The sequence below is a fragment of the Ornithorhynchus anatinus genome, chromosome 1 (genome assembly GCF_004115215.2).
Source record: "Ornithorhynchus anatinus isolate Pmale09 chromosome 1, mOrnAna1.pri.v4, whole genome shotgun sequence".
NCBI classification, from domain to species: Eukaryota; Metazoa; Chordata; class Mammalia; order Monotremata; family Ornithorhynchidae; genus Ornithorhynchus; species Ornithorhynchus anatinus.
This window is the reverse complement of record NC_041728.1, coordinates 70,923,652-70,951,332: the sequence shown is the minus strand read 5'-3', so window position 1 is coordinate 70,951,332 and position 27,681 is coordinate 70,923,652. Positions and strand designations below refer to the sequence as shown.

Genomic DNA, 27,681 nt, shown 5'->3' with positions numbered 1-27,681 from the left:
TGCTCGGCACATAGTAAACGCTTAACAAATACCAACATTATTCTTATTAGTGCTGAGGGGAGAGGAAGGGAGAAGGGGAGGAGCAGAGGGAAAGGGGGGAAGAGAGGGCTAGTGTCCCTTCCAAGCGCTTAGCGCAGTGCTCTGCACACAGTAGGCACTCAACAAATATGAATGAGTGAATGAATGAATGAATAAATGAGCTCATCATTGGGCAGGGATGGTCTCTCTCTGTTGCCGAACTGCCCCTTCCAAGTGCTTAGCGCAGTGCTCTGCCCCCAGGAAACACTCAACAAATAGGAAAGAATGAGTGATTGGATGAATGAATGAATGAATGAATGAATGAATGAATGAATGAATGAGCCTATCATTGGGCAGAGATGGTCTCTCTCGGTTGCCGAATTGCCCCTTCCAAACACTTAGCACAGTGTTCTGCACACAGTAGGCACTCAACAAATATGAATGAATGAATGATTGAATGAATGAATGAATGAATGAATGAATGAATGAATGAATGAATGAGCCCCTCATTGGGCAGGGATGGTCTCTCTCGGTTGCCGAATTGCCCCTTCCAAACACTTAGCACAGTGGTCTGCACACAGTAGGCACTCAACAAATATGAATGAATGAGTGATTGAATGAATGAATGAATGAATGAATGAATGAGCCCCTCATTGGGCAGGGGTGGTCTCTCTCGGTTGCCGAATTGCCCCTTCCAAACACTTAGCACAGTGTTCTGCACACAGTAGGCACTCAACAAATATGAATGAATGAATGATTGAATGAATGATTGAATGAATGATTGAATGAATGAATGAATGAATGAATGAGCCCCTCATTGGGCAGGGATGGTCTCTCTCGGTTGCCGAACTGTCCCTTCCAAGCGCTTAGCGCAGTGCTCTGCACACAGTAAGCGCTCAACAAATATGAATGAATGAGTGATTGAATGAATGAATGAATGAGCCCGTTGTGGGGCAGGGATGGTCTCTCTGTGTGGCCGAACTGTCCCTTCCAAGCGCTTAGCGCAGTGCTCTGCCCCCCAGGAAACGCTCCCTGAATGCGAACGAATGAATGATTTGTGGAATGATACGAACCGAATGAATGATTTGTGGCATCAAATGACGCCGCCCCTTCCCCGCCCCTCCCCCCTCCCCGCCCCTCCCCCCCTCCCCCGGGCCCGGCGGGGGGGTCCCCAACTGACAATCACGAAAGTTCCACCGCCCTCCGATTGGCTCGGGGGCGCCGTGACGTCACGTAGGGGGCGGGGCTCGTCCGGGGGCGGCTCCCCATTGGGCCTCCGCGCCATTGTGACGTCACGACGGGCCCGCGTGGCCGAGGGCGGCCGCTAGGGGGCTCCCCTGGGCGGCGCGGCGTCCGGCCCCTCCCCTCCCCTCCCCTCCCCTCCCCCTCCCCCTCCCTCTCCCCCCTCCCCCCTCCCCCTCCCCCTCCCGTCCGGCCGGCCTCTCCCCCCTCCCTGCCGGTTGCCCATCCCGGTCCGGCCCCGGCCCTGCCCTCCGGCGCCGCAGCCCGCGGGAGGGTCGCCCGCTGCTGCTAACGAGGTGAGCCTTATCCCGCTGCCAACTTCTCCTTGCCTCCCTTCCTTCCCCCCGGCTCTGCCATCGGGCCGGTCCTTGCCCACCCCCGGCCTCGTGCTCCCCGCGCGGGCACTGCCAGCCCGCCCGCCCTGGCCTCGCTTGGCATCAGCCAAGGAAGGTCGTCCCCCCCTCCCCCCCACAACGTGCCACCTGTTGGGAGCGGGGGGGGGCGGCAAAAGGAGGCTTAGGGACGGGGGGAGGGGGCAGACCCGCCCCCCCACCCCCACCCGGGGAGCTAGGGGAAGGTGGAGACGGCTGCCACCTGTGCTTTCTCCTCTGCCCCTCTCTGGGTGCAAGGATGGGTGGATGCAGGCATGCATGCGTCTGCCCGGGTGGATGGGTGCAGGCATGCATGCCTCTGCCCGGATGGTTGGAAGGATGGATGCATGCCTCTGCCAGGGTGGAAGGATGGGTGGATGCATGCTTGCCCCTGCCCGGGTGGATGGATGGAGGGGTGGATGCATGCATGCCCCTGCCCGGGTGGATGGGTGCAGGCATGCATGCGTCTGCCCGGGTGGTTGGAAGGATGGATGCATGCCTCTGCCAGGGTGGAAGGATGGGTGGATGCATGCTTGCCCCTGCCCGGGTGGATGGGTGCAGGCATGCATGCGCCTGCCCGGGTGGTTGGAAGGATGGATGCATGCCTCTGCCAGGGTGGAAGGATGGGTGGATGCATGCTTGCCCCTGCCCGGGTGGATGGGTGCAGGCATGCATGTGCCTGCCCGGGTGGAAGGATGGATGGGTGAGTGGATGGATGCATGCCCCTGCCTGTGTGGAGGGATGGGTGGATGCAGGGATGCCTGCATGGCCCTTCCCCGGGTGGAAGGATGGGTGGATGGATGCATACCCCTGCCCGTGTGGAAGGATGGATGGTTGGCTGGAAGGATGGATGGATGTGTGGATGGATGCATGCCCCTGCTCGGGTGGAAGGATGGATGGGTGGATGGATGGATGGATGGATGGATGGATGGATGCATGCATGCCAATGCTTGGCACATAGTAAGTGCTTAACAAATACATCATCATGCCCGGGTGAAATGCACGCCCTTGCCATGCACGCCCCTGCCATGCCTTCCTCTGCCATGCATTCCTCTTCCATGCATGCCCCTGCCAGGCGGAAGGATGGATGGATGCATGGCCGAGCTGGAGAAGCGAGGTGGATGCCCCAGCTGCGGGCTGTGCAAGGAGATAGACATCGAGGTGGGGGGATGTGTAGACCCCCTTCCCCCAACTGTTTTGTTCCTTTTTGTAATGAGCGTGCTTGTTTTGGGGAGGGGGAATGTAAACAATAATAATAAGGATGGCATTTGTTAAGTGCTTACCAAGTGCCAGGTATTTTTCTAAGAGCTGGGGTAGATACAAGATAATTGGGTTGGACACAGTCCCTGTCCCACGTGGGGCTCACATTGTCGATCCTCATTTTACAGATGAGGCAACCGAGGCCCAGAGAAGTGAAGTGGCTTGCCCAAGGTCACACAGTAGACAGGCGGCAGAGCCGGAATTAGAGCCCATGACCTTCTGAGTCCCAGGCCCGTGTGCTAGCCATTGGGATATACTCCCTTCTGCCCCAAGGGAGGAGGGAAGGAGAGGCCAAGCCGGTCCTTCTGGGGGGCTGAGAGCCAAGGGCCGATCCCTGCCCTTCCCCCTGCCCCTCGGCTGTCCAGCTGTCCAGCTGCCAGCCCCCTGCATCAGCCCATGGGAGCGGCCAGAGCTGGTTGGCTGGCATCCCTCCGACAGGCATCGGGGTGGGACGGGAAAACTGCAAGGGATCACGCAACTTTGCTACTCTGTTATAAAAACGGGGGGATGAGACCCCAAAAACCCGACCCACGCCACTGCGGCCTCTTTTCGGGCCCCCTTCCCTCCACCACCAAAAGGGAAAAAGCAACGCTGTCTCTTAACTCCCTTCCTCCCGGCAGGGGAGACTGGTTCACCTCGGACCGACCATCCGTCTGCTGCAAGGGCTGCAGGCGATTTTCTCACCCCAAATTGAGGTGGGGAAATTTCTCTTTTCAGTCTTGTGCCTCTCGGGGTGCTCGCCTAGGGGCGGGGGAAGGGGGCCTGTTGTGCAGGGTGCCCGCCTGTGTAAGCTCACTGTACAGGGTGTCCATTTGGGGAAGCATGTTGTGCAGGGTGCCCGTCTCGGGGAGGGGTGTTGTGCAGGCTGCCCATCTGGGGGAAGTGTGTTGTGCAGGGTGCCCGCCTAGGGAGGGGTATTGTGCTGGGTGCTCTCTTGGGGGAAACGCGTTGTGCTGGTGCCTTCCTGGGGGAAGGCACGTTGTGCAGGATGCCCTCCTGGGGGAGGCTCGTTGTGCAGGTGCCTGCCTGGGTGGAGGCACGTTGTGCATGGTGTCCACCTTGGGGAGGCGCGTGGTATAGGGTGTCTGTCTGGGGGAGGCGCTTTGTGCAGGATGCCCTCCTGGGGAGTCGCTCTGCACATAGTAAGCGCTCAATAAATACGATTGAATGCAGGGTACCCACCTGGGGAAGGCACTTTGTGCAGGGTGCCCATCTGGGGGAGGCACGTTGTGCAGGGTGCCCATCTGGGGAGTCGAGTCGTGCAGAGCAACTGACAGCTGAGAGGTTGCTTTCGTGGCCGGGCGGACGGGCTGGTCGCATTTTGTAGCATGCCTGCTCACAGCGATGCAAGGTGAATTACAGGGGTCGTACAGAAGACCTGCCGCTTGGGAGGTTTCGGCCTTCCACAACTTTCTTTGTTCACTCGTCAGAGGGCCCGTTTCCCTGGGCCTTTTGCGTCCTGTGAGCGTCGTGTGCTGTATCAATTATGGACGTTTACCAGAATTCTGCAGGAACTAGGTTTTGGGCAATTTTGTGGTGGGGTACGGGTGTGCATAACCGTTCCTTATTACTGACCTACACAGCTTTTGCACCCAGGGTTCCCGAAGTGCTGTTTGTAACAGATGGCCTAGTGGCAAGAGCACGGGCTTGGGAGTCAGAGGACGTGGGTTCTAATTCCGGATCCACTATTTGTCTGCTGTGTGACCTCGGGCAGTCACTTAACTTCTCTGTGCCTCAGTTACCTCATCTGAGGTAACTTAAGACTGTGAGTCCCACGTGGGACAACCTGATTACTGTGTATCTACCCCAGTGCTTAGAACAGTGCTCGGCATCTAGTAAATGCTTAACAAATACCATAATTATTATTATTATTATTATTGTTATTAATTCAAAGTTGCTATCCTCCAAAAAGACCCTGGTTAGGTGGGGGAAAAAAAAGAAAACTATATCTGTCTTTTCCTTCAAATGTATTCGAACTGATGATGCTGTTTTTCATTGGTCAGGTTTGTTCTCATCCCTTCCTTCTATTTATTCCCCTCTTATCTGTGACTTTAATAAAAGAAATGTTTGGGTTAATTATCAATCAGTGCTTTTTTTTTGAGCACTTACTATGCGCAGAGCACGGTACTAAGCACATGGGAAAGTGCAATATCTAGAGGTGGTAGACTCAATACCTGCCCAGAGGGAACTTACGGTCTACAGGGGAGATGGACGGTAAAATAATAAATTACAGGTAGGGGAAATAGAGTATAAGGATATGAACATAAGTGCGGGGCCGAGTATCAAAGTGCCTAAGGGGTACACAGCCAAGCACATAGTCTCACATGCAAGAATTGACGGGAATAGAAGCTGAAAACTAAAATGAAAGGATCATTTCTATTAGGAGGTCCCCTGAGGAAACTAGAAAAGAGTTGGTAGACAAACTGCACCTGGGCTAGCTGCTAGCCATGGTTTGTGACGAGAGAGAAAAAGAGAGAGAATGTGTGTGCGGGAGTAAGAAAGTTACTGAAAGTCTTCACACCATGTCAACTGCATTACCTTTCAATTCCTCTGAAATTCCTACAGTGGAACTCCATGAATTCCCCAAAGATGAAACTCCTCGCCTACGTACCAGCTTTCTGTTGAGGCACAGGTATTATTGAAGGAGTTCAATCCCTCTCAGGTTTTCCTTTCCAGCACCTTAACGACTTAAGCTTCCCAACTCCTAATCGGGATCAGCTTCGGATCGATTTAGGGATCAGCTACAGCTTAGGGCCTCTAAATAGGAAAATTTAGTTATTTCCTATGACACACTTTTCCAGTGTGAATAACGTTTATGACCGTATTGGGATGGACTTTTATCATCCAAAAAAATAGGGCTGTGCTACTCGCTATTCTAACAAAGATAATAACGATGGTATTTGTTAAGCGCTTACTATGTGCCGAGCATTGTACTAAGCGCTGGGGTGGAGACAAGCAAATCGAGTTGGACACAGTCCCTGTCCCACTTGGGGTTCACAGTTGCAATCCCCATTTTACAGATGAGGTCACTGAGGCCCAGAGAAGTGAAGTGACCTGCCTAAGGTCACAGAGCCGGAAAGTGTCGAAGCTGGGATTAGAACCCATGACCTTCGGACTCATTCATTCATTCAATTGTATTTATTGAGCGCTTACTGTGTGCAGAGAGCACTGTACTAAGCGCTTGGAATGTACAATTCAGCAACAAGTAGAGACAGTCCCTGCCTAACAACGGGCTCACAGCCTAAAAGGTGGAGACAGACAACAAAACAAAACTCCCAGGCCCGTGCTCTATCCACTGAACCAGGCTACTTCTTTCGGGGGGGTGTCTCAAGTGTGTATTCTTTAGGGCCCCAAGGAGACAAAATCCATCAGTCCCAGACTTTCTTTGTCTCCCCATTTCAGACTTTCCTCCCAGCTGCCACTGTCTTCCTCATTAGCAAGCCCCTCTGCAGATCCTAGCTGGGCCTATACCACACCAGTCCAAGTGCCGGGGGCAGGCATTAGGATGTTTATTTTCATTCATTCAGTAGTATTTATTGAGCACTTACTATGTGCAGAGCACTGTACTAAGTGCTTGGAATGTACAATTTGGCAACAGATAGAGACAATCCCTGCCCATTGATGGGCTTACAGTCTAATCGGGGGCTTACAGTCATTGTATCTCAGCTCCCCCATTTTCATTCACTTTTGGGCCTCCTTTTTATTATTATTATTAGTAATAATAATTCTGGTATTTATTAAGTGCTAGCCCGTCAAAGGGCAGGGACTGTCTCTATATGTTGCCGACTTGTTCATTCCAAGCACTTAGTACAGTGCTCCGCACATAGTAAGCGCTCAATAAATACTATTGAATTGAATGAATACTATGTGCCAGCACTGGGGTGGATACAAGCAAATCAGGTTGGACACTGCCCCTGTCCCACGTGAGACTCACAGTCTCAATCCCTGTCGTGCACAGGGCTCACAATCTTAACCCCCATTTTACAGAGGAGGTAACTGAGGCACAGAAAAGTGAAGTGACTTGCCCAAGGCCACAGAGCAGAGAATTGGCAGAGCTGGGATTAGAACCCGTGACCTTCTGACTCTGCCTCGTGCTCTATCCACTATGCTGCTTCCCCCTCCCAAGAACGACTCTTTATCAGATACCACATTTAGCCCCTGCCCTAGTGTTTGGAAGTGTAGGCATCTCATTTTAATTAACCAAGGGAAATGGGTCCATAACTTATTTATATTAACAACTCCCTCTCTAGACTGTAAGCTCCTTGTAGGCAGGGAACGTGTCTGCCAACTCTCTGACATTGTACTGTCCCAAGCACTTAGTATTCATTCAGTTGTACTTGTTGAGTGCTTACTGTGTGCAGAGCACTGCACTAAATGCTTGGGAAAGCATTCTACAACAGTAAACAGTGACACTCTGCACGCAGTAAGCCATCAGTAGATATGGTTGAGACATTTCTCTATTCTGCGTAGTTTTTGAATATCCAATCAGTCGTATTTACTGCACCCTTACTGCGTGCAGAACACTCTACTGAGACCTTGGGAGAGAACAATACAACAGAGTTGGTAGATGCGTTCTCGGCCCACGTATCCCATTATTAAAAAAAATTGGCAAACTAATCCAAGAGCACCTAATTCAGAGGAAAAAAAGATGGTTGTATCTGCAGTGGTTTGGGGAGTGGCGCCCTGGGTTACTGCTGTGAACCTTGCTGTTGGCCAGTTTACTGTTCAGCACTCCCTTCCCTTTCAGAAATCCTTTTGCTCCGAGCTGCCATAATGGGGCAACACAAGCCGCGACCTGCTAACCCAAGTACATGCTGTTATTAGGTAGGCCTCAAAGTCACTGATGATAATAGCAGTGGCGCTAACCCTTGACTGCCTCTTTGAAAGCAGGCACGCGTAGATGGTTTTGGCCCAGTGAAGTCAGTGGTGAATGAAAGTCAGGAGGCCCTGACCCGATTTCCCCAGAGCACACGGCCATCCTTCAGTGTTAGCCTTCCCAAACTGCTCAACTCCCACTGGGAATTGGCATGTGCTGTGGGAATGCTGTTTTTATTTTTTCTCCCGAGTTGGCTCAAATCGATGTGTTTTTGTGATTACGTGGCTTTGATGTACACAATTATTTAACGAGCATTTCTAAAAACCTATTAGGAGTCCAAGCTAAATTCTGGGCTTATTCTAGAACAGAGGTGTGACAGAGTACAATCAGTGGAGTCTCTTGCTGTGGGCTGAGCACTCTGCTTAGCCCTTGGGAGAGTATAGTGCAACAGAATTGGTATATGCCTGTTCCCTGTCCACAAGGAGCTTACAGTCTAAAGGGAGGTAGAGCGTGCCCTAGGGAGAGTCTCTTCTTTTCCTTGTTGCTGGGGCTGTAGGGAGGGATGGGGAGATCAAGGAGAGAGTATCAGTTTGCCTCTTCAGCTCTGCGCCGCCACTGCCTCTCAAGGAGAGAATGTCTTTGAAACCCACTTGGGAGTGACCGTCTTTCTGGAGAGATTGCACTGCAGAATTGATTCGAGTCCTTGTTGCACTCTCCTTTCCTTTTTCAGACCCTCACCTGCCCCCCTCTCCACACCCAAAACCCAATCTTCAAAGACAAGTCCTAGGAAGGCATCATTTGAAAGCTTCCTGAAAGGACCTGGCCCCAATCTCCCTCCGCCAGTCCGATTCCCGTCCTTGAGTTATTTGTAGCTGGAATCCCTGCTTCTCCTTCTGCCTGCATCAGAGGTATTCCTGTGAATTCCTTTTCCCCCTTGGAATAACTTGCCTGCCACTACATTCCTTAATTTATTTGCTTCCCAGGAGTATGAGCCCTCTCCATAGGGCTGAGGGTATCTCTGCTTTGCTCCAGAGTTCATTTTTCTTTTCACATCAGAGCATCTTGGACATTACCCTGTCTCTTACTGCGAGTCCTGAATTGGCCTAATAAATGATTAGAATATTCCCCATCTGAAAAAGGGAAAAAGACATGGTTCCAGTTGCAAGTACTACATCTTAAAGGAAGGTTTCTAAATCCTCCTGTTTTCCTTCGGGCTCTTTGTGATGTTCCCCCCCCCCCCCCTTTCTCTTTTACTGGCTTTTAACCCGTAATTTAGTTGGTGCTAAGTAAGGGTTTTTCATCTTTTCCCATCATCTTTGTTCTGACCTTAATCTTTGTTCTGACCTTATGGAAATGTAGTTTTTCATGGTGAGGAAGATTGTAAACTCCTCGAGGTCAGGGGATCCTGTCTACCTACTCTGTTGAACTCTGCCAAGTACTTAGCACAGCTCTCCACACCCAGTAAGTGCTCAATCAATACCTCGATGGATTGCATGGCTGGGCCCCACGTGTTTCCACGGTCTTTGGTTTCTCTATCACTAGTACTGATATGCCTGGACCCTTTTATTCATTCAGTATATTTATTAAGTTCTAACAGTGTGCAGAGCACTGTACACTGTAGTTTTATTGTTTTATAGTTTTATAGATACTCTAGGCATCTGTACTCCCAGAGAAAGGGGACAGAGACCTTTCACTTTAATCCATGAGGGGTAAGCCTGGAATCATTTTCTCTTTCCTCCCTTTCTTCCTCCAAGTGCCTGTTTTTAACAGTGCATTTATCTGTCTTTTTCAGCTGCACCAAGGACTGGGAAACAGTGAATGTTGTAAGGTTTGGGGGTTGGCCCAAACAGCTTATTTGAGCCCACAGTGGTCTAGAGGAGAAATGCTTGTTTTGTGGCTCTAGAAACAGTAATCTTATCTCTGCAGAGAAATCCTGGCTAATCTAACCCTGGATCTCCAATTCAGAGCCCAGCAGGACTTTTGCAGATTTTTAAACCTCTCCCGGTTTCCTGTGGAGAATACAGGATGTGAGAGTTGGGGTAAAAAGGAAAAAGCTGGGCTCATTGTTCCCTGTCAGTGGTCTTGACCTGGCTTGGTCTCCTCACCATCTGGTTGAAGTGTCTCCTGGGGGTGGGGTCAGGGTCTGAAGGTCAAGCAGGAGTATAGTTGGTTGAAGAGGAGTCTTCAGAGACTTATTTTAGTAAACAGAACTGTCGCCCTGCTTTTTCGATTAGGGAGGGTCAGGCTACTGCATCTCTATTTAGCACTATTTAGCCAGGAGAGCTTGCCTAATTAAATTTGAATATTCAAGTTAATCATGTCAGAGATGCAATCAGCTAAGAATTATAGTTGGTTGGCCACAGTAGAAAATGTTGATTCAAAGAGCTTTTTATCCTTCAGTTTCTCCCAATCTCATATTTTAAAATTCGAAATCTGATTTGAAAGAGGCCAGGTCTCTTGGTGAAACAGCTGCATTTTAGAATCATCAAAAATCGTCGGCGTTAGGTTTGGATGACATTTTTCAAAATCTGGGAGATACCGGGTACCGAAACGAATGTCAGAAATGATGACTGGCCGGGTCCCGAAACGAATGTCAGAAATGATGACTGGATTATAGTTTTAAATTGGCATTGCTGGAAATGACTTACATTCCGGTGGGTACTAAAGCTTGCTTGACAGTTAAGTCTCAAAACTCGCTTTTTGTACTTTTGCTATTTCACTATTTTGTAACTTAAACAGTTGCCAGATAAGTCTGGACTTTAGAATCTTTGTGATTTTGCGTTGCAGTTTTTACTGTTGCAATTCACAAGGCTTTTGGCGTTGGAACTTCAGACGTCAGTTCTCCAGCAGTGAGTGTAATTCCCCGGAAAGCTTGCTTTTTATCTTTATTAGGTTGGGAAGGGGGTTTATCATAACTGAATTGTGGACCATTTCGGGGGAAAACATCTACTAGTGGACATTTCTTTTCATTTATGAGCATATGTATTAATTGACATTGTCTCTTTAGCATGTGAAGCTTTTAGAGAGTACATATATGGCCTTTTGATCTCATTCTATTCTCCCAAAATAGAAGGTGTTTACTAAATACTAAACTGGGAGCCCCACGTGGGATCTTGTATCTACCCCAGTGCTTCGTACAGTGCTTGATGTATAGTCAGTACTTAAACAAATACACAGTTTTTGTGAGCAGCAGCATGGCAGTCTGGGTTCTAATCCCAGCTCTGCCACTTGCCTGCTCTGTGACCTTGGGCAAGTCGTTTCACTTCCCTGGGCCTCAGTTACCTCATCTGTAAATTGGGGATTAAGACTGTGGGCCCCAGGTGGGATATACACTTTGTCCAACCTGATTAGCTTGTTTCTACAGTGCCCGGCATGTGGTAAGCACTTAAATGCCATAAAAAATTATTCTTAAAAAATGCCAGGTGTTTGCTAAATATCAATGATGTCTGGCATCTCCCTTTGCAGAATTTTGGTTTCAGAACAGGAAGTCAATCTTGACAGATCAGCTAGATCTGCAACCGCTTTGGGTAGGGGCACCTCGGTTCGGAGCATTACCGTCTTTCGATTTCACCGTGCCCATGGGGGTACCCATTCAGGCTTTGGAGGTTGCCTGGTGGTGTGTGTGGTGAGCTCCGATTTGTTGGCATGACTGGCCAGCAGATCTCTCCACTGCATGAGAACCAGCCAACTAACCACTCCTGATGACCTTCTCATAAAAAGAAGAGAAAGGGGGTGCCCACAAAGGCATCATCATAGGCTAAGGTTGTCCTCATCCTCTTCCTCGCCCTTCAGCCCCAGTTACAAAGGATCCCTCAAGGCTCATCCTCCCCCACTTTTCCATCACCACACTTGCTCTTCCTAAGGAGTTTCAGTGTTTTTCAACCCAAGGTCAGGGAGTTTTCCCTGGTGTTGAATCAAATTCTTCCCACTGCAACTTAAGTCCATGTAGAGAACTTCTTGGTCTTTTGAAAGTTATTCTGTGGCTCACCAGTGCCTGCTTCTATTACAGGCAATCGCGGGAAAGGGGTCCAGGGAGTGGAATGAAGCCGAGCGCATTGATGTGGTCAAGCATTAGTGTTTCTTTCCCCTTTGCTAGTTGAGAAGAGAGGTGCATGCCAGGGTCTTCTGAATTTGTGCGGTAGATTATACCCTCATCAGCGTTTACTGGGCCCCTACTGTGGGAAGAGAGCTGTGCTGGATTCTTGAGAGCTTTACAATAAAAGGTGAGGTCCCCACCCTCCAGCAGTTTACAATAACACTTACTGAGGGCAGAGCACTGTACTGAGCGCCTGGGCAAGCACAGTATAACAGTGGAACAGAGTTGGTAGACACATTCCCATCCCCCAACAAGCTAATAACTGTGGGTATTTGTTAAGCACTTGCTATGTGCCAAAGCACTGAACTAAGCACTGGGGTAGATGCAGGATAATCAGGTGGGACACCATCCCTGTCCCACATAGGGCTCACAATCTCAGTAGGAGGGAGAACAGATATTGAATCCCCATTTTACAGATGAGAAAACTGAGGCACTCTAGACTGTAAATCCATTGTGGGCAGGGAATGTGACTGTTTATTGCAGTATTGTACTCTACCAAACTCTTAGTTAATAATAATAATAATGTTGGTATTTGTTAAGCGCTTATTATGTGCCGAGCACTGTTCTAAGCGCTGGGGTAGACACGGGAATCAGGATGTCCCACGTGGGGCTCACAGTCTTAATCCCCATTTTACAGATGAGGTCACTGAGGCACAGAGAAGTGAAGTGACTTGCCCAAAGTCACACAGCTGACAAGTGGCAGAGCTGGGATTCGAACTCATGACCTCTGAGTCCAAAGCCCGTGCTCTTTCAACTGAGCCACGCTGCTAGTTCAGTGTTCTGCACACTGTAAGCGTCCAAGAAATGTGACTGAATGAATGAATGCGGCCCTGTGAAGTTAAGTGACTTGCCCAAGGTCATACAGCTGGCAAATGGCAGAGCCAGGATTAGAACCCACTGGGGTTCTAATTACAGTCCAGTAGGGAAGGCCAGCAATGGGAACCAAAGGGAACACATACAACTAGTAACCACAGAAGTTAAGCATCTGATCAATAGTATTGTGCAAACTCTGAATAGAGCACTGTACTAAATAAGCATTTTGAGGTAGAAGACCGTATCCCTGTCCTCAAGGAGTTGAAAACGCAATGGAAAGAATTAATGAATAAACAAAGTACACCAAATACACACAACTGCAAAGGGTGGGTAATGGAATGCCCTGAGCAGGGAAGTGGTGAGGATTAACCAAGAAACATTGTTCCATGACTGGCGTGCTAAAGTAATGTTTTCGACAAATACATGTCTCCAAGGGACAGACATATGGATGTCTGGGTCGTGAGGGAATCAAACCCCCCACACCAGCCCCTTTTGACTTCCGTTGTCAGGAGGGGGGTGTCCTGAAATGGATGCCAAGTCAACTGGCCACTGGCTTCTGCAGGACCTATGCCCTCCCTGCTTCAGAAGGTCAAGCATGGAGAGAGAGAGAGAGGGAAGTTTCATTCCAGAACCCAAGACCTCTCCTGGATCTTAAAAAGGAAAGAACATTAAAGAGTTTCTTGCCGCAGATAGGATTTTTCCATCCAAACAGTTTATATTTAAAAAGGAACACGGTGTTTAGGAAGTAGATGAAACAGAAGAATGTTTAGTGGCTAGAGTTCAAGCCCGGGAGTTGGAAGGACCTGGGTTCAAATTCCAGCTCATCAACTTGTCTTCTTTGTGACTGTGGGCAAGTCACTTCACTTCTCTGTGCCTCAGTTACCCCATCTGTAAAATGGGGATCAAGGCTGCGAGCCCCATGTGGGACAGGGAGACAGGGACTGTGTCCAACCTAATTATCTTAGTAGAGTGCCTGCACATAGTAAGCTCTTAGCAAATACAATAAAAAAACAGTTGTTAGAAGTAGATTAGAACAGTGTGTGGACCAACAATAAGGAAAACCTGTGGGAAATAAGGAAGTCACAACCCTGGGACTTTCTACAGTCCACAAGACCTCTTTCCATTTTGCAGAGCAGCCCCGCTCTGGGCTGACCATTTTCTTTCTTTCTCTTTAAACATTTGGTTCTGCCGTGCCCCTTTGCCCTCAGTCGACAGCTCATCAGTGAATCAGTGGTATTTATTAAACATTTACTATGTACAGAGCACTTTACTAAGCACTTGGGAGAGTACAGTTCAACAGAATTAGTAGACTCACTCCTTGCCCGCAACGAGCTTACAATCTAAAGGGGAAGTCATCCTCTCCAAATGTCTTTGTGCCGGGAGTGACCCGTCAGTGACTCTATACCCCTGCCACCCATCTTCCCATCGCCATGTCTCCCTGTGACTCCCACCTCAGATCATCTTTTCAGCACCTGGTCTGGTTGCAAGCCTTCGGCCCCCTCCTTGCCCCATCCCAGTGGCAAGTTGCCTGGAGACCTGGACAGTGGTGAGCTCCTAGAGTTAGTGAGGAACTCCTGGCCTTGGCTTCCTGCTCTTTCTCCTTGATTCCCTCATCTCCCAGCTGTCTGTCCCCTCTCCTGTAGTTGGAGGCATGTTCACACACTTTTGCTTTTTTCTTGTCAGGCTTAGTAATAATAATTGTGGTATTAGTTAAGCTCTTACTATGTGCCAAGCACCATACTAAGCACTGGAGTGGATATGAGCAGAGTGAGTTGGACACAGTCCCTGTCACACATAAAGCTCAGTCTTAATCCCCATTTTACAGATGAAGGAACTGAGGCACAGAAAAGTGCAGTGACTTGCCCAGCATGATGATGATGATGATGGATAAGCCTTGGTCCTGACACTTCTGTATGACCCTGGGCAAGTCATTTAACTTCTCTGTGTCCGTTTCCTCAACCATAAAATGGGAATTCAATACCTGTTCTCCCTCCTCCCCTTTAGACTGTGAGCCCACGGGGGACAGGGATTGTGTCTGATCTGATTGTGTTGTATCTGCCCCGATGTCTAGCACGGTGCTCGGCACACGGTAGGCACTTAGCAAATATCGCAGTTATTTGACCATGCCGGACCCGTTCCCACTGGGGCGGGGAGTGCCACGAGGGAGTGGGCTGGCAGGAGTCCTTCCCGTTAAAGTGCACCTGAAGGCTTTTCCCATCCAGGATTCATTTACCACCAAAAGTGATGCCAAGTAGAGTGTCGAGCTTGTGCCGTGGCACCAGGACATGGAGGGCGGTGGCCTTGTTAGACGCATTGGCCTTCCCTGCCCGTATTAGTCAGCTCACAGGATTCCTGCTGGAAGGAAACACAGGTTTTTTCTTCTGGTGGAAACTGTCTCCATTAACGGCATGGCAGCAGCCATTAGAATCTGGGTTTTCCGATTCCCAGAGTAGTGCGCTTTCCATTGGACTGACAGCATTGTGTGATCTGGGTTCAAATCTGCCGAGGTCCAGCCTTAAAGGAAGGTAGGGAAAGGAACAGAAGGGGAGAATGGGGGCTTAGTGTCAGAAAACAGGACTGAACATTCTGGCTGACGGGGTGGGGATTAAGTTCATGTTTCATCTTGAGCGCATAGAATAAATCTCTTGGCTCTGTCTCTCTTGCAGCATAGTTTAGGAAGAAACCATGTGCCAGCAAGGTTGTGACAATCAGATTTTCGCTAGGAGACTAGACACAAGAAAGGGAAAGGGGAGTCCCTGCATTTATAGCTCACCTTCACCCTGGTCTTCAATCATCAATCAGTGGTATTTTTTGAGCATTTACTGTATGTTCAGCACAGTACTAAGCATGTGAGAGAGTACAGTAAACTGTGTGGCCTAGTGGAAAGAGCACAGGCCTGGGAGTCAGAAGGACCTGGATTCTAATCCTGGTTCTGTCACTTCTCTGCTGAGAGACCCTGGGCAAGTCACTTCACTTAACTTCTCTGTGCCTCAGTTACCGCATCTGTAAAATGGGGATTAAGATTGTGAGCCCCTTGTGGGACAGGGACTGTGCCCAACCCGACTAGCTTGTATCCACTTAGTACAGTTACTGGCACATAATAATAATAATGATGGCATTTGTTAAGTGCTTACTCTGTGCAAAGCACTGTTTGAAGCACGGGGGAGGATACAAGGTGATCAGGTTGTCACACGTGGGGCTCACAGTCTTAATGCCCATTTTACAGTTGAGGGAACTGAGGCCCAGAGAAGGTAAGCGACTTGTCCAAAGTCACACAGCTGACAAGTGGCGGAGCCGGGATTTGAACCCACGTCCTCTGACTCCCCAGGCCAGGCTCTTTCCACTGAGCCAAGCTGCTTCTCTTAGTAAGCTCTTAACAAACACCACAGTTATCATTATTAAGAAAATGTGGTCCCCTCCTTAAGGGAGTTTAAAACCTAGAGGGGGAGATGGGTTTAATTAATTACAAGTAAGGGAAACAAATGAGTATAAAGGTATGTACATAAATGCTGTGCTGTTCAATTCTTTTGGAAGGAAACAAGTATTCCCTTGAAATTCATATTGAAGCAAACATTCTGAATACCAAAGAGTTCACCCTGGAGAAATAAAATTTGCTTCTCAGTGACCTTGTTTTTTTTGGGTGGTGGGTTTTTTTGGATTAGAGCAAAGAAGTTCAACACTTAGAAATTCAAATGTTGGCTCTCTCAGGCAGTCCGGTGTTCCTGTTTTAAATTAACTTTTAAAATCTCTCACTCGAATGTCCCTTGGCATCCAGCAGACGTGGTTCTTGACTCCCCTCCCTTCCTGCACTGGAGGTCTTTGACCTAGGGTGCAACTGGGCACTTGGCAGAGGGTGAGGGAGCAGGAGTTAGATACACAAATTCCTAGAGCCCTTCGGGACTAGTGCAGGGAGAGCTAGGTTGTGAGCTCACATACCTAGAGAAGCAGCGTGGTGTAGTGGATAGAGCACGGGCCTGGGAGTCAGAAGGTCATGGGTTCTAATCCTGGCTCCCCCACTTTCATTCATTCATTCAGTTGTATTTATTGAGTGCTTGCTGTGTGTGTAGAGCACTGTACTAAGTGCTTGGAAAGTACAATTTGGCAACAGAGACACTTGTCTGCTGTGTGACCTAGGGCAAGTCACTTCACTTCTCTGGCCCTTAGTTACCTCATCTGTAAAATGGAGATGGAGACTGTGGGCCCCACGTGGGCTAGGGACTAGGTCCAACCCAATTTACTTGTATCTGCCCCAGCACTTAATACAGTGCCTGGCACATAGTAAGCACTTAACAAATACCATAATAATAATTATTGTTGTTATTAGACTGTGCGCTCCTTGTGGGCAGGGAATGGGTCTACCAACTCTGTTTTACTGTATTCTCCCAAACTCTTAGTACAGTGCTCTGCACACATTGAGTGCTCAGTAAATACTGTTGATCTCTCCAAGTCCCATCACGCCCTACCTGAGGTCCGACTCCTTGTGGCATTCTGTGCAGGTACTCTATTACTTTAGCATTCCCTGAAGTACCACTTCTTGGTACATAAATGCATCAGTGGTATTCATGGAGTGTTTTTTTCAATTGTGTGCAGAGCACTGTACAAAGGACTTGAGAGAGTATAATATAATTGATTTGGTAGAGGTGATCCCTTCCCAAAACGAGCTTCCAGTCTAGAGAGGAGCTTAAATTACTGTAGTGCCTGTCTCCCTGCTAAAAGGTAAGATCTGGAGGGTAGGGATCATCTCTGCTCACTCTGTTGTAGCAATCAATGGTATTTATTGAGCACTTATAGTATGTAGAGCACTGTACCAAGCACTTGGGAGAGTACACTACAACAGAGTTGGCAGACACATTCCCTGCACACAGCGAACTCACAGTTTCAATTGTACTCTCTCAAGCGCTCAGTACGAGGCTCTGCCCACCTTTGAAGATACAGCGTGGCCTAGTGGAAAGAACATTTGTCTCTTGTGAGACCTTGGGCTAGTCACTTAACTTTTCTGTGCCTCAGTTACCTCATCTGTAAAATGGGATTCATTCATTCATTCAATCATATTTACTGACCGCTTAGAGAGCACTGTACTAAGCACTTGGAAAGTACAATTCAGCAACAGAGACAATCCCTGCCCAACAATGGATTCAATCCTACCCCCTACTTAGACTGTGAGCCCCATGTGGGACAGAGACTGGGTCCAACCTGATTATTTCGTATCTATCCTAGTACTTAGAATAGTGCTTGGCACTATTTAAGCACTTACACTTAAGCCCATAGAAGTGAAGTGACTTGCCCAAGGTCACACAGTGGACAAATCTGAGAAGCAGGATGACTTAGTGGAAAGAGCACAGGCTTGGGAGTCAGAGGATGTGGGTTCTAATCCCAGCTCTGCCACTTATCTGCTGTGTGACCTTGGGCAAGTCACTTAACTTCTGTGTGCTTCAGTTATCTCATCTGTAAAATGGGGATTAAGATTGTGAGCTCCATTTGGGAGAACGTGATTACCTTGTATCTACCCCAGCTATTAGCACAGTGCTTGGTACATAGTAAGCACTTAACAAATACCATTATTATTATTAAATGGCAGAGGTGGGATTAGAACTCAGGCCCTTCTGTCTCCCAGGCTCGGACTCTGTCCATGAGACCAGGCTCCTTCGGCCCCAATAACGCCTGCCCTGGAACAAGGGAGCTGAGATTTAGCTCTGATGGAACTTAGGTTTAAAAATAGCATTACAGGAGTCAGCTCAACCCGTCTGGAGCCGATTAGACAAAGTAATGGAAACCAGAGTTCCAAAATGTCAGATTTGGAGATGGCATGAGCAGTTGCAGGCGGAGCAAAACGTCATTTACCATTACCAGTTTGGTGAGGCCCTTTTCCGTACTTCAAGCACTCTTGGAAATTGCCTTTCGGGGGAGAGGGAGCCAATGGGGTGGCTTTAATTCATCATCTGTCCTGCTCCGTTACTGCCCTCTATGAAACTTCTCCTCTACAAACTTTCATGACTCAGAACTGCTGTTTCCAGGAGAGCATTAGTACCATTGTGTTTAGAGGAGAATTGGGTGGAGTAGGAGAGGTAGGTTAAACAAGGAAACACTTAATGATAATGATGTTAAGCGCTTACTGTGTGCCAAGCACTGTACTGAGCACTGGTGTGGATACAAGCAAATCAAGTTGAACACAGTTCCTGTTCCATGTGGGGCTCCTAGTCTCAATCCCCATTTTACAGATGAGGTAACTGAGGCTCAGAGAAGCTAATTTGCCCAAGGACTCACAGCAGACAAGTGGTGGAGCCAGAATTAGAACCCAGGACCTTCTGATTCCCACCCCATGCTCTCTTCAATAGGTCACGCTGCTTCTCCAACAGCCGTGTTAAATCCAAGTTTCCCTCAATACCGCCTGTGGCAGGGGATGTTTGTTGAAGGGAATTTCCGAGGAATAAGTGATTTGACTGGAGTCAGCAGAGAAGGAAGCATGATTTTTTTTGTGTGTGTGTATGTGTGTGTGAAATCAGGTTTGGTGGGGAGAGCACGGTGCAGACGGGTTCCATTTTTGGTGCACTCCAGGCGATCTCCCTCCCCATTGTCATCCCTAATAATAATAATAATAATGGTGTTTTTGAAGCGCTTACTATGTTTCAAGCACGGTTGTAAGCACTGGGGTAGATTCAAGGTAATTGGGTTGTCCCACTAGGGCGTCACAGTCTTTATCCCCATTTTACAGTTGAGATAACTGAGGCACAGAGAAGTGAAGTGGCTTGCCCAAGGTCACACATTAGACAAGTGACGGTCTTTCTGGTCCAGATCCTTCTGATTTCCAAGACCGTGATCTTGCCACTAAGCCATGCTGCATCCCTGCTTGGGTGGGGAGAAGGCCTCATGGCCTTTGCCCAGAGTCCAGCCCTACCGTCACTTGCCCAAGTTGAGCCATTTGGAGCCCTCAGCACCCCTGGTTGGCAGCTGTCAGTCACATTGCTGTCCAATCAAGAGTCATGCAGAAGGACTAGAATCCTAGTCCACAGACTGAAACAAAAGGCTTTCTCCTCTAATTAGAGATTTGCGGACAAAATAGAACTGGTTGCCAATTCCCCTTTCACTTGATGGAGGAAATACAGATTCCTTCTATTTGTGCTTTTAAATTGGGGTTTGGGACTTGGGAGTTTTATTCCAAATGTAAGTTTCTAGAAAACCACTGACAATTTGAAGGCCAGCGGAAAAGTATAATGTTAATAATGGCATCTATTGAGCACATAATACGTGCTGAGCACTGGGGTAGATGAGAGAGAATCAGATCGGACACTGTTCTTGGCCCAAACGGGGTGCACGATGTAGGAAGGGGAGCAGGGACCTTATCCCCATTCTACAGATGAGAAAACGGAACCACAGAGAGATTGTGACTTTTCCCAGGTCACACCCTAGGCAAGTTGTGGAGCTGACCTGGGCCCACACATCCAGTCCATCACCAAAATCTGTCGGTCTCATCTTGACAACATCGCCAAGATCCACCTTTTCCTCTCCATCCAAACTGCTGCTTTGCTGGTACAAGCTCTCATAATATCTTGACTGGATTATTGCATCAGCCTCCTCTCTGATCTCCCAACCTCCTGTCTCTCCCTGCTTCAGTCTATACTTCACTCCGCTGCCCAGATCATCTTTCTACAGAAACGCTCTGGTCATGTTACTCCCCTCCTCAAAAACCTTCAGTGGTTACCTATCAACTTCGCACGAACCAAAAACACCTCACTCTTGGCTTCAAAGCTCTCCATCGCCTTGCCCCCTCCTTCTGCAGCCCACCCCATACACTCCGCTGCTCTGCCGCCGCTGTCCTCCTCACTGGGCCTTGTTCTCACCCGTTCCACCATCGACCCCTGGCCCACGTCCTACCGCTGACCTGGAATGCCCTCCCTCCTCACATCCGCCAAACTAACTCTCTTCCCCTCTTCAAAGCCCTACTGAGAGCTCACCTCCTCCAGGAGGCCTTCCCAGACTGAGCCCTCCCTTTCCCTCTGCCCCTCCTCTCCTCCCCATTCCCCCTAGTCCCTCCCTCTGCTCTTCCCCCTTTCCCTCCCCACAGCACTGGTGCATTTTTGTATGTATTATTTACTACTCTATTTTATTAATGATGTGTATATATCTATGATTCTATTTATCTTGATGGTATTAATACCTGACCACTTGTTTTGTTTTCTGTAGCCCCCTTTTAGACTGTGAGCCCGTTGTTGGGCAGGGATTGTCTCTATCTGTTGCCAAATTGTACATGCCAAAAGCTTAGTACAGTGCTCTGCACACAGTAAATGCTCAATAAATACGATTGAATGAATGAATCAATCATTCATATTTACTGAGTGTTTACTGTATGCAGAGCACTGTACTAAGCTCTTGGGAGAGTGCAGTATAACAGAGTCGGTAGAAATGTTCCCTGCCCACAAAGAGCTTACAGTCTAAAGACAAGCTTACAGTCTAGGGGTAAGGGAGACAGACATTAATATAAATAAGTAATTTACAGATAGGACATAAGTGCTGTGAAGATAAGTTATAGAAATGTACAAGCATTGTGGCTTAGTGGAAAGAGCACGGACTTGGGAGTCAGAGGACGTGGGTTCTAATCCCAGCTCTGCCCCTTGTCAGCTGTATGACTTTGGGCAAGTCACTTAACTTCTCTGTGCCTAGGTTCCCTCATCTGTAAAATGGGGATTAAGACTGTGAGCCCCAAATGGGACAACCTGATTGCCTTGTGTCTCCCCCAGTGCATAGAACAGCGCGTGGCACATAGTAAGCGCTTAACAAATACCATAATTACTATCTCCTGAGTCACAGTTCTGACCTCTTTCCACTAGGTCCAGCTGCCTCCCAAAAACTGGCAAGCATAGAAAATGAGAAAGCAACGCTTCAGTCATACATTTTCAGCCCTAGTGCCGCTGTTGATAAGCAGATTTCCTCCAAATGTTTGACCTTATGTAGGTAGCAAATGCCCTGGGTGTGTTCAGCTTCTAATTCTGCACCATTCCTAAAGCTCCAGCATTTACCCTTAACTTGTACAGAAGGTAGATGATGATTCCTGCTTGGTTGGACCCCCTTCTTAATTTATGACTTTTAAACTGATCCACAGCCTCTGTCCCGTCCTCCTTCCAATGAAGAAGGGAAGCAACATGGCATAGTGGATAGAGTGCGGGCCTGGGAGTCAGAAGGTCTTGGGTTCACATTCCAGCTCCCCAACTTGTCTGCTGTGAGACCTTTGGCAAGTCACTTCACTTCTCTGAACTACAGTTTCTTCATCTGTAAAGTGGGGATTGAGACTTTGAGCCCAGCATGCGACAGGGACTGTGTCTGACCCGATTTGCTTGTATCCACCCCAGCTCTCAGTACAGTGCCTGGTAAGAGAAGCAGCGTGGCTCAGTGGAAAGAGCCCGGGCTTTGGAGTCAGAGGTCATGGGTTCGAATCCTGGCTCGGCCACTTGTCAGCTGTGTGACTTTGGGCAAGTCACTTCACTTCTCGGTGCCTCAGTTCCCTCATCTGTAAAATGGGGATTAAGACTGTGAGCCCCACGTGGGACAACCTGATTCCCCTGTGTCTACCCCAGCGCTTAGAACAGTGCTCGGCACCTAGTAAGCGCTTAACAAATACCAACATTATTATAGTAAGCGCTTAACTGTTACTGTCATCATTATTATTATTACGAGACCGCGTGGCCAGGCCAAGCAAGTACCATCGGAAAGTATTTTTAATGCTGTCGGTACCATCTCTAGGATGAGCATCAGCAAGGACTGCTTCCGCCCATCCCTACCTCCGCACCCCATGCCTCACTTACTGTGCTGTGTCCAGGGAGGGAGGGAGGGTTGGGAGTTGGCTCTGGGGCTTCTGCTTTCACCTGCTGCTTCTCCCCTGGTTTCAGGCTCCAGGGCCTGCCCACTGAAGAGCCCAGGCAGAGCAGGGGCCCTGGAAATGGCTTGGGTACCAAGGATCACCAGGACCCACTCCAGGAGATCCTGGTTGATGAACACTCAGTGCCGCTGCGGCACTCGCCCTGACCACTTTTGGAGTTGGGCACTGTTGATTTTAAAGCCTTCAGTCACCTTGCCCCCTCCTACCTCACCTCACTACTCTTCTACTACAACCCAGCCTGCACTCTTCACTCCTCTGATGCTAACCTGCTCACTGTACCTCGATCTCATCTATCTCACCACTGACCCCTCACCTACGTCCTATCCCTGGCCTGGAAAGCCTTCCCTTCTCGTGTCTGGCAGACATTTACCCTGGCCATCTTGAAAACCTTATTGAAGCCACATCTCCTCCAAGAGGCCTTCCCTGACTAAGCCCTCTTTTCCTTTTCTTCAACTCCCTTCTGCATCACCCTGACTTGCTCCTTTTATTCATGCTCCTTCCCAGCCCCACAGCACTTATGTACATATCTGTACTTTATTCATATTAATGTCTGTCTCCCCCCCCACCCAGACTGTAATCTATTTGAGGGCAGGGAATGTGTTTGTTATATTGTTATATTGTACTCTTCCAAGGGCTTAGTACAGTGCTCTGCACGTAATAATGTTGGTATTTGTTAAGCGCTTACTATGTGCAGAGCACTGTTCTAAGCGCTGGGGTAGACACTGGGTAATCAGGTTGTCCCACGTGAGGCTCACAGTCTTAATCTCCATTTTACAGATGAGGTAACTGAGGCACAGAGAAGTTAAGTGACTTGCCCACAGTCACACAGCTGTCAAGTGGCAGAGCCAGGATTCAAACTGACCATGACCTCTGACTCCCAAGCCCATGCTCGTTCCACTGAGCCATGCTGCTTCTCTGCTCAATAAATACAATTGACTGACTGACTCACACCCTATCTCACTCCTCTCAGTTCTTAGCCAAGATCTGAGAGTCTCCATTTAGGATGGAGAGGACCCAAAATGGAAATTTTCTGGTCTTTTGTTCTTCATCTGAACCCTGCTTCCCTTTTCACCAAATTCACTTGAAAAGATTGGACAGATAGTTGGGGTTTTAGCAGTGGAGAGAATTGTCTCTAAGGACCTTGGTTAGGCAGACCAAGTTACTCAAACCTCAAATCAATAAAGCTGGTCCTTCTGACTCTCAGGCCCATGCTTCTCCAGGCAGCTCGGTGTACCAAGCACTATACTAAGCGCTGGGGCAGAGACAAAATAATCAGCCCGGACAACGTAGTTGCAGCAGATCAGTTTCACCATGCACTTGGCACTGTATTAGGTGTTTTGGTTGTTTTGGTCACAACTGTTGACTATAACTATGGGATCCATGGATCCATGACCCAGAGGGCCTGTCCTCATCATGAAGGCCAATTCGTATCTTCTTTAGGGATATTTGTGAAGACATATAATTATGTAGAGAGCCCTCCTCAAGGGCAGTAATGATCTTCCTTTGAAACAGAAACCAAAGCCGAAAGTACTACTTTAGATGAGGTCAAACCAAGGCCTTCTGGAACAAAAATAACTTGTTTTGATGTTCATTTTATCCCTCTATTGATATTTCCCCTTAATGTATTGCTTTAGGGTTGTGTGAGCTTTTCGCTCCATTGACTTTAGAAGCTTTTTTTTTTTTTTAGAATACCCAGTTTCCTCTTTGTTTGTGATCACTTTGCTAAGCATTATGTGACCTCATACTTTTCGTGGCTGGAATTATGGTCACTTCTTTTCCCTAACCCAACCACCCCTAATTCATTTCTTCAAGTTGAGTGAGTTTTTGCACAAGAAAAAACATCTAAGAGCTCCCTCCCCCCGCACCTCCTACTCTGCTTTTCTGAGGAGACCCGCATGTTTTGGTTTTGGGGATATTTAGCATTCTTCTCACTACACTTCACCATTTGGACCTTGGTTCAGCAAGTGAAGCAAAGCATTCAGGCAGCCAGCTTTAGGGCTTTGGGTAACCTCTCTGAATCATAAAGATCTTTCAGAATAATCAATCAGTGGTATTTATTGAGCACTTACTGTGTGCAGAGCACTGTACTAAGCACTTGGGAGAGTGCAATAATCAGAATTGGAAGACACATTCCCTGCGTTCCCCGTGTCTCTGGACTCCCTCCTTTCAGGGCAGGAACTAGTTGTGTGTGTATGCTAAATGTTTGTCACCAAAGCTTGCTGGCGCCCAGATCCGCCCTTTATTCTCCATCCAAATGGCTACCGTGTTAGTACAATCACTCATTCTATCCCGACTGGATTCCTGCATCAGCCTCCTTTCTGACCTCCCAACCTCCTGTCCCTCCCCACTTCAGTCTGTACTTCACTCTGCTGCTCGGATTATCTTTCTACAGAAATGTTCTGGGCATGTCACCCCCCTCCTCAAAAATCTCCAGTGGTTGTCTGTCAACCTTCATATCAAGCAAAAACTCCTCACTGTTGGCTTCAAAGGTCTCCATCACATTGCCCCCTCCTACCTCACCTCCCTCCTCTCCTTCTCCATCCCAGCCCACATACTTCACTCCTCTGGTGCTAACCTTCTCACTGGCCCTCATTCTTGCCTGTCCTGCCATTGACCCCTGGCCTACATCCTCCTACCTCTGGCCTGGAATGCCCTCCCTGCTCAAATCCTCTCAACACACTGCCCCCCTGCAAAGCCCTACTGAATGCTCACCTCCTGCAAGACATCTTCCCAGATTAAGCCCCCCCTTTGTCTCAGCTCCCCCTCCCCTCCACGTCACCCCGACTCTCTCCCTTTGCTCTCTCTCCCCTCTTCGCCCCACAGCACTTGTGTATACATATCTGTAATTGTGTACATATCTATAATTCTGTTTATATTCATGCCTGTTTACTTGTTCTGATGTGCATATACATCTATAATTCTATTTATTTATATTGATGCTATTGATGCCTGTTTACTTGTTTTGATGTCTGTCTCACCCCTTCTAGACTGTAAACCCAATGTGGGCAGGGATTGTCTCTATTGCTGAATTGTACTTTTTGAGCACGTAGTACAGTTCTCTGCACACAGTAAATGTTCAGTAAATACAATTGAATGAATGAACGAATTTTAATAAATGTAATTTTGTAGTTACTTAAAAGGGCGGAACTCGGAGGAAGTTGGCTAGTTCCCAGAACAGACAGACCTAGAGAGTTCTCAGGATTCATTCTTCTACCATTCTTCTCCAAACTCCTTGAGCGAGTTTGTCTACACCAGCTGTCTCAGGTTCCTCTCCCAATTCTCTCCTTAACCCTCTCCAGTCTGGCTTCCGTCTCCTTCACGCCACAGAAACTGCCTTCAACTCTGTCAACCACTGCCTTCCTTTGGAAACATTATCCAACCTTGGCTTCACTGACACTGTCCTCTCCTGGTTCTCCTCCTGTCTCCTTGTCCCCTTGTTCTCAGTCTCTTTCGCAGGTTCCTCTTCTGCCTCCCACCCCCTAACTGTGGGGGTCCCTCTAGGTTCAGTTCTGGATCCCCTTCTAGTCTCCCTATGGAGAACTCTTTCACGTGGCTTCAGCTACCACCTTTATGCTGATGATTCCCAAATCTACATCTCCAGACCTGATCTCTCTCCTTTCTGCTCTCTAACATTTCCTCCTGCCTTCAAGATGTCCTGACATTACCTCAAACTTAACATATCCAAAACATTCAAACTCTGTCCTCCCCATGACTTTCCCATCACTGTAGATAGCTCCACCGTCCATCCTGTCTTAAGGGGTTGTAATCTTGGAATTATCTTTGACTCCTCTTTCTCATTCAAATCACATATTCATTCTATCACTAAATCCTGTTGGTTCATCCATCACAACATCACTAAAATCTGTCCTCTATCCAAACTGCTACTGTGTTAATCCAAGCACTTGTCCTATCCCGCCTGGATTACTGTGTCAGCCTCCTTGGTGACTTCCCTGCCTCTCCCCTCTCCAGTCCATACTTCATTCTGCTGCCCGAATCATTTTTCTACAAAAAAAGATCAGTTCATGTTCATTCATTCATTCATTCAATAGTATTTATTGAGCGCTTACTATGTGCAGAGCACTGTACTAAGTGCTTGGGATGAACAAATGGGCAACAGATAGAGACAGTCCCTGCCGTTTGACGGGCTTACAGTCTAATCGGGGGAGACGGACAGACAAGAACAATGGCAATAAAAAGAGTCAAGGGGAAGAACATCTCGTAAAAACAATGGCATCTAAATAGAATCGAGGCGATGTACAATTCATTAACAAAATAAATAGGGTAACGAAAATATATACAGTTGAGCGGACGAGTACAGTGCTGTGGGGATGGGAAGGGAGAGGTGGAGGAGCAGAGGGAAAAGGGGAAAAAGAGGGTTTAGCTGCGGAGAGGTAAAGGGGGGATGGCAGAGGGAGTAGAGGGAGACATGTTTCCTCACCCTCCAAGAATCTTCAATGGTTGCCCATCCACCTCTGTGTTAAACTGAAACTCCTTACCATCGGCACTCCATCACCTTGCCTTTCCTACCTCACCTTGCTACTCTCCTATTACAACCCAGCCCACGTACTTTGCGTCTCTAATGCCAGTCTATTCACTGTACCTCATTGGCGTCTAACTCACCGCAGACCTCTCACCCACATCCTGCCTCTGCCCTGGAACGCCCTCTCTTTTCATATCCAACCGACAATTACTCTTATTACTCTTTCACCCTTTAAAACCTTATCAAAGGCACGGGTTTTCCGTGACTAAGAAGCCCTCATTTCCTCTTTTCCCACTCCCTTCTCCATCACCCTGACTTGCTCCCCTGGTTCACCACCCCTCCCCCCCCCCCAAGCCCCACAGCACTTATGTACATATCTGTAATGTATTTATGTACCTTAATGTCTGTCTCCCACTCTAGACTGTAAGCTCATTGTGGGCAGGAAATGTCTTTTTATTGTTATATTGTACTCTCCCAAGTGCTTAGTACAGTGCCCTGCACACAGTAAACACTAAATGAATATGATTGAATGAATGAGTTTTGGTATTAAGCTCTTACTCTGTGCTTAGGGAATGGGGGAGTTAAAAGACAATCTTGACTTGTCTTATGCTGTCAAGTTGTCTGTGACCCATAAGAGTGCCATGGGCACATTTCTCCCAGAATGCCCCAACTCCATCTGCAGTCGTTGTGGTAGTGTATCCATAGAGTTTTTTG

At 48.2% G+C, this 27,681-nt stretch overlaps 1 protein-coding gene across 4 annotated transcripts in view; it reads left to right on the top strand.

Annotated features, from left to right (window-relative positions):
- The first annotated feature begins 1,463 nt into the window (after positions 1 to 1,463).
- Positions 1,464 to 27,681, top strand: part of ELOVL5 (ELOVL fatty acid elongase 5) — a 100,346-nt gene continuing 74,128 nt past the window's right edge. The window contains exon 1 of one of the 4 annotated variants that reach the window (XM_029061856.2): positions 1,464 to 1,556. The gene's annotated coding sequence lies outside the window, so the exon portion shown is untranslated. Of the gene's footprint in view, positions 1,557 to 3,409; positions 3,587 to 27,681 lie in introns of those variants that run through there. The other 3 variants (XM_029061858.2, XM_029061857.2, XM_029061855.2) reach the window with 3 other exon arrangements.